Source organism: Panthera leo, chromosome B4, assembly GCF_018350215.1.
Source record: "Panthera leo isolate Ple1 chromosome B4, P.leo_Ple1_pat1.1, whole genome shotgun sequence".
Taxonomy (NCBI): Eukaryota; Metazoa; Chordata; class Mammalia; order Carnivora; family Felidae; genus Panthera; species Panthera leo.
Genome location: NC_056685.1, coordinates 136,902,949 through 136,913,469, shown reverse-complemented (window position 1 = coordinate 136,913,469; position 10,521 = coordinate 136,902,949). Strand labels below are relative to the sequence as shown.

Here is a 10,521-nt window from a genome sequence, read left to right as displayed (position 1 = left end):
CCGTGCTCAGGCGCGCAGTACCTCCCTCCGCGGGCACTGGAACCACACGCAGCGCAGGCGCCCAGCTGCTAGGAAACCGTCGCCGGGAGGAGCGCGCCCGTCTCACGCATGCGCGCGCATGCGTGCCTCCGTCTCACGCACGCGCGGGCCGCTGCCGGGGAGCCGGCGCCGGCGGCGGGAGTTGGCTCGCGGTGGTCACGTGGCGGCGGGGGGGACGCGGCTGAGGCGCGGGTGTCGCGCGGGTCTGTGCTGTCGGGGGAAGTGGCTCTGCCAGGCGCTCGGGACCGCACGGTCAGGCAGTGAGCGTGACCGGGGCGCGGGGTGTTCCGTGCGAGGCGCCGCGGGACTGCGAGGAGACGGGCGGCGGTCGGGAAACGTGAGTGGATTTGGGATGCCCGGCGCCGCCTCCTCCTGTCCCCAGAGGGCTGGCCCAGGCGGCCCTGCTCTGATGGCGGCGACGTCCCTGGCCGCTCAGGGCAGGGAGGCCTGGGACTGCGGAGCGCGGAGCACCGGCCTCGGTCGTGGATGAGAAAAAAAAAAAAAAACAAAACGGATCTACTTGGACACCCGGCTTGTATTTGCTTCCCGCAGCGGGTGCCCCGGAGGCGAAATAACTTGCTTAAAATCGGGCCACTGGTGAGGACCAACGAAGAGGCGGTGCGCAGACGCGATGTTAAACTGCGCAACTGATGCATCCGTCCCTGCGCTCTGGTCGGAATACCACCGCGTAGCCCTGCCAAGTGCTTCGGTGCAGGGCTTAGTGCAGTGGAGGATTAGGTTACGCCGCACGGAGCAGCGCGTCTGTCCCTGCCTCTTGGGGGGTCACGAGACTTGCCAGCCGCGGACACCCCGGGAGTCACTCGCGAGAATTAACTATTTAGGAGGCTTGCTTCAGAAAAGGAACATTCCTGGAGCGATGGTTCTTAACGTTTTCGGTGGGGGAGGGGTTTATGGCTGTTGAGCTTTTGAAAACCTAAAGGTTTGTGCATCCGTGCTCGTAGAGGACAAGTTCGCATACGATGTCCCGTGCGTGGGAGCTGGGACCACTGTGTTAGGGACTCCTTATCCAGCTCGATTGCACACACAAGGGTTAAAGAAAGGTGGTCCCTCGGGCGCCTAGGTGGCTCAGCTTTTGACTTCAGCTCGGGTCATGATCTCCAGCCCCGCCGTCGGGCTCTGTGCTGACAGCTCAGAGCCTGGAGCCTGCTTCAGATTCTGTTCCCCCACTCTCTCTGCCCCTCCCCCACTCGCATTCTGTCTCACTCAATAAACATTTTTTTTTTTTTAATTTTTTTTTTAAACGTTTATTTATTTTTGAGACAGAGAGAGAGAGAGGGAGACACAGAATCCGAAGCAGGCTCCAGGCTCTGAGCTGTCAGCACAGAGCCCGACGCGGGGCTCGAACTCACGGACCGTCAGATCATGACCTGAGCCGAAGTCGGATGCTTAACCGACCAAGCCACCCAGGCGCCCCAATAAACATTTTTTAAAAATTAAAACAAAAAACAGTGGTCCCCGCGTTGGCCATTTAAAAGAAAGCCTGATGTATTCCCTGCCCTTATGGCGACTTCCCCTAGGAATCCAAAAAGGTAGATGTTGCCAGATGTTTGGTTTTTCCCCTGAGGATAGATAATGAAAAAAATGTCCAGCCAGGAAACTGGATTAGTTGTTGCCTGACTTTGTCTCACTGTCCTTGTTAATTGTATGTGTAACTGGTCCAGGAACGTTGACTAATCACGTGTCATCGCGTGGGCTTTAATGCCATGCTCATTAGTGGTTTTGTTTTTATCAGTTTTTGCAGCACAGCTCCTTCTGGGTGATACATGACTTATCAGAGCCATCCGTTTGGTTAGTGCCAGAACCCAGGTCTCACTTCAGCCTGACGTCCCGTTCCACAAGCCCTTTCAACAACCATTGAACACCTGCCTACGTTGGGGACTCCACAGATGTTTGGTGCCAAGCCAGGTGGCCGCTCATGTCTGCCGTCTGTCCCAGGTCAGCCTTCCTATTCTTTACAGGGACTGTCCTAGACTGTCATCGCTTAGACCTTTCCAGCCACCTTCCTCCCTGTTCCACCTGCCAACCCCCAGTCTCACCTCATTTCATCTGTAGTTGGGTTGCAGGCACCCAACTAGTTACTAAAAGGACGAACCCATCTGTTTCCTCATTGAGAGAAATATTATCCCAGACTTTCCTGATCTGATCAGCAGCTTGTGAGTCTTCGTATTTGGTTCTGTGTGAAGCTCATTCATCCCAAAATGTCTCTAGTGCCTATTTATTTATTTATTCAATGTTTTTATTTATTTTTGAGACAGAGCAGGAGCAGGGGAGGGGCAGAGAGAGAGGGAGACACAGAATCCGAAGCAGGCTCCGGGCTCCGAGCTGTCAGCACAGAGCCCGACACGGGGCTCAAACCCACAGACCGTGAGATCATGACCTGAGCCGAAGCCGGACGCTTAACCGACTGAGCCACCCAGGCGCCCCTCTAGTGCCTATTTAAAAAAAAAAAAAAGAGAGAGAGAGAGACTGTGCGAGTGGGGGAGGGGCAGAGAGTGAGAATCCCAAGCAGGCTCCTTGCTGCCGGAGCTGACCCCGACTCCAGGCTCGAACCCACAAAGCCACGAGATCATGACCTGAGCCGAAACCAGGAGTTGGATGCTTAACTGAGTGAGCCCCCCAGGTCCCCCTCTAGTGCCTTCCTGTAAATTGAACGGTAATTGTTAACGTGAAAATAGAAATGCTAGGTTACTTGCTGTGTAATATCTGGGTTGTTACCACACAAGAGACAGACAGCTTAGGTAAGTAGGCGTAGCCTTTTGCGTAGGTACAGGTGACCCTTGAACAACACAGACTTGAACCGTACGGGTCCACTTAGGTGTGGATTTTTTTCAATAAATACGGTATAGTAGTACTGTATTTTTCTGATGACTTTCTTAACACTCTTCTGTCTGGCTTATTTGATGCTAAGAATACACTGTACGATGGGTATACAAGGTCTGTCAACGGTTAATTGACTATGATTTGAGTAAGACTTCCCGTCAACAGTGGTTCAGTTTTGGGGGAGTCAAAAGTTATACTTGGATTTTGGACAGGGGAGGCTGTCAGTGACCCTTACTCCCGTGTTCAGGGATCAACTGTATTTACCATTGAAATGTAGCCAGTTAAAGTCACAACTTTTATTCTGGAAATAACACAAAAGTTTTCTTGTGAGGCGAAGCAAAATAGCACATTTACTTCTTCATTGCGAATTATAGCGTGAGGTGATGGATGCCTTTCTAATGCAAATAAAAAGATTTATGCATTTAATGGCGCTTTGGCTGACTTGCACGCTATGTGTTAAAATCCCCCGCTTACTGAAATGACAGCGTCACGCTGGCTATAGCGCAGGAGAATAGAGGCAGTTTGCACACGGACCTCTACCTCCATTGAATTTGGCTGCGTCCATTTAGTGAAGGTCTTTGGGAAACTTACGAAATAGTTCTCCAAAGGCGTTAGACGGTATTTCTGAAACCCCTTTCACTTTGCTTAGCCACCGAGGATTTTTATGGTTGCCCAGGCTGGGTCATTTTCTTATGTTCAGTTAATAAATACCCACACCTGTTGGTTTACCTGTTTCACCTAATTCAAAACGAGTTCACGGAGTCCTGCCTTTGTGCTGCTCGAGTTCCACTGGCGGACCGGAACCGCCACTGGGTCGGCTTCACACTGTGATCAAGTCGTTAACGTCGTGGACAATAGAAGTCTAGTTTAACCCGGTGAAGGAAGTTGCAAGGTAAGATCTGTTGAATGGCCGCTGTGTCCTGGCCTCTGGTTCAGGTAGACTTGAACTTTGAGATTGGAATCATTCTCTATTAGGACGTAACAGAAAGCGCGGTTCAACAGGAAGCCTACAGGGCCACTCTGCTCCTGATGTTCCGGAGTTCACATGTGAGATGTTGTACCGTCAGCCCCGCGGTGGGGCTGCTGGTGTGGAGTAGGGCTGCAGAAGTTCCCGACTAATAGAAGCCGCCACCTCCTTTGTATCTGCAATGGCCTATTCATTTATTTTTAAGGAGGCTTCATGCCCCGTGCAGAGCCCAATGTGGGGGCTTAAGCTCACAACCCTGAGATCCAGACCTGAGCTGAGATCAAGAATCAGATACTTAAGTGACTGAGGCACCCAGGTGCCCCTGCAGTGACCTCTTTATTATTTTTTTAATTTTAGAGAGCATCCAAGTGGGAGAGAGGAGCAGAGAGAGAGAGAGAATCCCAAGCAGGCTCCACACTCATCACAGAGCCTTCCATGGGGCTTGATCTCACGACCCCAAGATCATGACCTGAGCTGAAATCAAGAGCCCGATGCTCAACCGACCAAGCCGCCCAGGTGCTCTTTAAATCTAGAGATGACCTCTTAAAATCTAGAAATGTACTTGCACTTTTGTCTTTTATTTTGGGCCATTTGTCGAAGAGAATTTGTGCCCCGTCCTGGAGTATCTTTTATCTAAAGAAAAAGGGAAAAAAAGGTTAGAACAAACTGGTAGAGAGCAGGCAGTGCCGAAAAGAATATCACGTGCTGCTTTCCTCATCCCATTCTTCAGTTCCCTAGGAGGGTGACTGAGTATTGATAAAATGATATCCACGGTCAGGAGGAGGTAGGTGCTAAAGGCAGCAGAGTGAAGAATTTGGGGTCGTTATCCCCAGACCATAGAGCATGGAATTCTTAAATGATTGTGCCCCCGAACTCCATAGTTCTTAGAAGATACGCATTTCCCTGGACTCGTCTGAGGTCCAGAAATCCACAGGGTGATGTGTCTCCAACAGACACTCCCCAAGAGCCTTGTTTCCTCCCATGCTGCTTGTTGCCTGAACTTGAAGCTACTGGAAGTCCTTCTCCTTTAGTTGTTGGGAAGGCAGAGGCTATCCAAAGTGAGAGAGGAAAGGGAGATGAATAAAATCCGGAGACGAAGAACGTGAGCTCTGGCATTAATTGCCCCTTGATTCCCGAGCAGGCTGCTTGCCAGCTGGATGGCCTTGGACAAGCTATTGAACTCTTGGACAAGAGCTCACTCAGTTTCCTCATCTGTAAATTGAAGGAAGTAATAATACCTTCATTAAGTTGTAAGGATTGAATGGGAAGGTTTTAAATTGTTTTTTTCTTTTTTTTTTTTTAAATGCTTATTTTACTCTTGAAAGAGAGAGGGTGTATGGGTGCAAGTGGGGGAGGGGCAGAGGGAGACAAAGGATCCGAAGCAGGTTCTGCTCTGACAGCAGAGAGCCCAGTGTAGGGATTGAGCTCATCGTGAGATCATGACTTTTGCGTCATGGACGCTTAACTGACTGACCCATCCAGACACCCCTAAATTATTTTTTCTAACGGGATTCTTGTTTTAAAAGATTTTAGTTACAAAACAATAGTTTCCTTTTACTAATCAAAAATGTACCATTCAGAGGTTTTGGCTTCCACACCATAACTAATGTAATTCACCGGGTTCTTACGATTCGAGCTGAAAGCAAAGAACTGTGATGTTTTAACTCGAGTAGTTTTATTCTTAGATTTATGATTTCCAGTAGGCTTTTGGAACGTTGCCCAAGGGCCGGAGACTCCCTATCCCCCTTTATAGATTCTAGACTAGATCTTTCAATGACGACACGTTTGGTTTCATAACAAAAAAATATCAATGATTAAACTGGGATTTAGCTGGATTCTCAAGACTTTGAGCAGTGCCTGACTTGCTTCGTCCGAGGGATTCCACTCCGTTGGGTGCTCCCAACATGTCATAGCTTTTGTGTTTTTCACATTTCAGACATCAGTGCAAAAGGATTAAGACAAACTGCTACGTCTTGTACAGCTGTTACTTATTTTCTCGTGAGGCTTTACGGTCTCTGGAAAAGCAGTAGCGGTATTTAGCATGTTAAAAAAAATGCTCAAAACACCGTGAATTGTATAGCGTAGCCTATCGTATCATGTTTCTGGGAACAAAATTTTGCCAACAAGAATTCAAAGAATGAAAGAAAACCGTCGGCAGATATCGTGGCCCAATGATGGCAGAGGCGAAAAGTGCTCTGGGCTCTGAGGCGGGAGAGATGCCCGCAGAGGGCAGCGATGAAGGACGCGTTCGCGGCACTGGGGCTGAGTGGCCTCCAAGGTGAGTGGGTTTGGCGCACGTGGAGAGGGGGCAGAGGTGGCGACGGAACGGTGAAGCGACTAAGGTGCCCGAGTCTTCGAGACAAAGCCAGAGAGAGGCCGCACGAGAGCGCGTCCGCCACGTCTTTGAGGAGATCGGCTTGCTTCCATTCCCCGCCATGTCTTACGAGTTTGGAATAAGACGCTTTTCTCCCTTCTGGCTGCCGGTGCCTCCGAGTGATCACCAGTGTCGAGGTTGGCTGAGCGCAGGGGCTTTTCTGGATGCAGCCAAGGGTGGTGCCTGGCCTGCCTCTGAGGACTCTCCGGAATGACGGAACGCAGACGCGGCGTCTGTGAGACTTGTCCTCAACCAGCCCACGGTCTCCCTGCGTCTGGTCTGTCGTTGCGCCTCCGTGTTGACGTGCTTGGATCCTTCGTCCTTCTTTCTGCCTGTCCACCTGCCACCCCTGCCACATACTTTCTCTCAGAGTCTGTGGCTTTCGGGGACTCTTCTGGTGAGGAGGAGGAGAGGGATAGATGCACACGCGTTTAGCAGTGAACAAATGAATGCCTGCACGTGATGTAACTGCCATGTGACCTGAGGTCGCATCACGTGGAGTATAGTACTTGAAACAAGGGAGGTGGTCTCTTCTGACTCTTGAGGAGGCACGAGGCGAGGCGGCATAGAGGGTAGAGGTTAAGAATACGGGGCTCTGGAGACAGGCTGCCTACGTTTCAGTACCAGCTTTCATTTCCTCACTTGGTGGCCTTGAGCAACATAACTTCACTGCCATGTCTGTTTCCTCATTTCCAATATGGGGAATAATAATAGTAATCTTATCTAAGGGAGTTGTTGACATTAAATTGCAGTTCTGTAATTGAAGTGCTTAGAGGGGAGCCTGGCACATAAGTACTCCATGAAAGTTGGTTTTTACGGTTGTCGGTTCCGGGAAGCATTCTTTAAAGAAGCGTGCAGACGCCGTGTGGCAGACTTGGAGGATGTGACTGTGGGGGTGAGGGGACGGGCCACGCGGTCTAAGTGGAGGCCGCAGGAATCAGGGAGGCCGAGACTAGAAAAGAAAACTCAAGAGGATGTACGGTTTTTTTCAGAGATGTGTGGAAGTCTCCTCTTGTGTTTGTCATCTGTCACAGTGCGTATGGCCCCAAAGTGATGGCCTCTGTGATGGTCTCGGAGGAGGCGAAGGAGGCGGGGGGGGGGGGGGGGTAGGGGTGAGAGGTGTCTTTCCACCATCACGTCAGAGTCCAGATTCCAATTCTGTCGTCACCATGTTGGACCTGCAGCTTTACTCCCATCTTTGGTAGCTCAGTTTATTGATCCGTAAAATGGAACTAATAATGACTTGTGCTGTTTTGATGGAAAGAGGTGACAGGGATGCTAGCGGCTTGTGGTGGGGCAGAAGGGTACCTGCAGGTGTCCGCGACCTGGCCCTCGGCCTGGCAGGTGTCAGCTTCCGTTATTAACGTGTCCACAGGCGACTTTGGCGACAGACTGATGCTAATCCCTCTCTTTCAGCGCTGGAGTAGTGGCCCCCAAAAGGTGTACCCATGGTCCTCGTTTCCAAATAAAGTCACATCTACAAATCCCGGGGATTAAGACTCACTGTCTTGGGGCGCCTGGGTGTGGCTCAGTCGGTTAAGCGTCCGACTTCGGCTCAGGTCATGATCTCACAGTTTGTGAGTTCGAGCCCCGCGTCAGGCTCTGTGCTGACAGCTGGGAGCCTGGAGCCTGCCTTGGATTCTGTGTCTCCCTCTCTGCCCCTCCCCACTCATGCTCTGTCTCTCTGTCTTAAAAATAAATAAAACATTAAAAAAAAAAAAAAAAAAAAGACTTGCTGTCTTTGCGTGGCCGTTGTTCAAGCTGCTGTGATGCACCGAGGAAACAGAACATATCCCCCCTCTTAGGTGTTTGTTTATGTTGATATTTCCTAATACATCCTGTGGATCAATATTCAACCGTACAAAGGGAGATACAGAGAATAATGTCTTATCTCTTGATCTCAAAGGGGGCTATGTGGATATATCTCCTTTCTGATCATTCATTTAGCTGTACCCTTATGATTTATAAACTTTTCTCTGTATGTCAAACTTTGATTTAAAAATTTTACCTACTGAAAACCCTAAAACATCTTTCCATCCCCGAATTTTCTCTTGTGATTTCCCCACCTGAATGTCTTTCCCTCTTCTCTGCTTATTCCAAATTCGTCTTCATCTGTCAAAGCCCACCTCACCACCTTTCCTGAGTGCTCTGCCTTTTTTTTTTTTTTTTTTTTACTTACAGTTCTGTGACTCATTTATTCATGTGTGCCTTCATTCGTTCATTCAATGGCATTTATCAAGGTGGTGTTAAATATGAGACTTGGCCAGGCCCAGGTGATACCTTTGTTGTCAGGGGGAGTGGGGGTCGGCCGGGAACAGACAAGGAAGCAGAGATGGTCTTTCCTCGCTGGCTCTGCTGAGTGCCCAGCTTTTGAGGAGTCCCCGCTCAGGATCCCACAGCTGTATCGATACCCTGCTCCATAGCATCTTTATCTGCGGCGTGATGGCATTTAAAATAAGAGTGTGTATGGTGGCAGTGTGAACATGTGACCGTAGAGCCTTCCCGTGTACGTTGAAGATCCTAGAGTGGTGGGTTTCAACTTCATGGTCCCTTGTTCTCCAGAGGCCTTAAAGATGTGGTGATGGGTCTAGTCAGCTTAAGACAACCAGGGACATTGCTGGGGTTGCAAAATGAGTGAGATGGGGTCCCTGTTGACAGGGGTTCAGAATGTAGAGGGGGGATGCACTCACAACCACAAAATTGCGATACGATATGCTAAGTGCTATGATGCAGACACTGTGTGGGGGGGGGGGGGGGAGCATACACTTCAGCACACGTGACACTCCAGAAAGTCTTGTCTCCAGCCACAACACACACACACATACACTCACACGCTCCCCACAACAAGTCCTCACAGGTCGATGTGAATGTCAGGTTCTCCTCTTGTTGGAGATTTTATCAACTCAGTATGGTGATTCTAGATTTACCTGCTGATCACATCTGACCGGCCTACTGTCTTTGATTTTTGGAAATGAAGAATTTATAAGTTAATAAGTGTACTTTGGCAGATGAACTCTTTCAAAAGCTAGGAGTCCACCGGGGGGAGAAGTGACCAAATGGCATAAAAGGAGTCCCTTCCCTAGCAGGCGGCGTCTCACGTGTATCATCCCTCTGGTAGCTTTTTGCCATGGGCTGAGCTGTGCCCTCTCCCTTCCCACACCCCTCCGGTGTTGCAGGAGTAGCCCCATGACTCAGAACGGGCCACATTTGGAGTTAGCGTCTCCAAAGAGGTAATTAAATTAAAATGAGTTCATTAAGGTGGGCCCTAATCCGAGGTGAATGCCATCTGTACAAGAAGGGGGGGTTTGGACACAGCTGCACGTACAGAGGGACAGGTGCGTGAGGGCCCAGGGAGAAGGCAGCCGTCTGCAAGCCGAGGAGGGAGGCCTCAGAGGAAACCAACCTTGCTGACAGGTACCTAATTTCAGATTTCTCGCCTCTGGAAGGAGAAAATTAATTTCTGTTGTGAAGATACCTAGTCTGTAGGGGGCGCCTGGGTGGCTCAGGCGGTTGAGCGTCTGACTCTTGATACTGGCTCAGGTCAGGGTTTTGCAGTTCATGAGTTTGAGCCCCACATAGGGCGCCGCGCTGACAGTGCGGAGCCTGCTTGGGATTCTCTCTCCCCTCTCCTTCTGTCCCTATCCCACTCGTGCTCTCTCTCTCTCAAAATAAATAAAGTTAAAAAAAAAAGAGATATCTAGTCTAACAGCTCTAGTAAATGAACATGTTGAGTGATATTTTCTTACGTGGGAAACGTAGGCTCTTTGGCACTCAGGGACCTTCACATCTTGTCCCCAGTCCCTTTTTCCAGCCCCTCCCCTCCCAAGCCTCCTTGTCATGCCTTCTGTACCCTCTAGACCCTGTAGCCTCTCAGTGTTCACCAGATACATCCCGCCTTTTGAGGTGTCAGTCCTTGCCGGGGATTCTCTCTTCCCGGGTTGCTGTTTCCTCGCCTAGTCGGGCCTCTTTGAAAACCTTGCTCAAATCTGTGCTCTGTGGAGCCTTTCAGAACTCGCAGGCTGAGTTGGAAGCACTGATCACGTATTTTCACGAGACGTCCCTTCTTCCTAGATTCCGTGCTCCTGAAGCAGAGGGCTTTGTCTCATTTACCTGCCTCTCTCTAGAGCCAGACATGGTGTATGAGTCTGCTCAGGTTGCTGTAACAAAATGAGCGGGGTGGCGTAAGCAACCGACATTTATTTTATCACAGTTTTGGAGGTGGAAGGTCCCAGATCAAACCCTAGCAGGGTCCATTCCTGGCCAGTCGATGGCTGGCTTCTCACTAAGTCCTCACACGGCC

General features: G+C 50.1%; 1 long non-coding RNA gene across 1 annotated transcript; it reads left to right on the top strand.

The window, feature by feature from the left end:
* The first annotated feature begins 221 nt into the window (after positions 1 to 221).
* LOC122225251 lies at positions 222 to 4,244 on the top strand. The gene is made up of 3 exons (XR_006205174.1): positions 222 to 376; positions 1,793 to 1,995; positions 4,205 to 4,244. It is a non-coding gene; the product is annotated as an uncharacterized LOC122225251 (long non-coding RNA).
* The last annotated feature ends 6,277 nt before the right edge of the window (positions 4,245 to 10,521 follow it).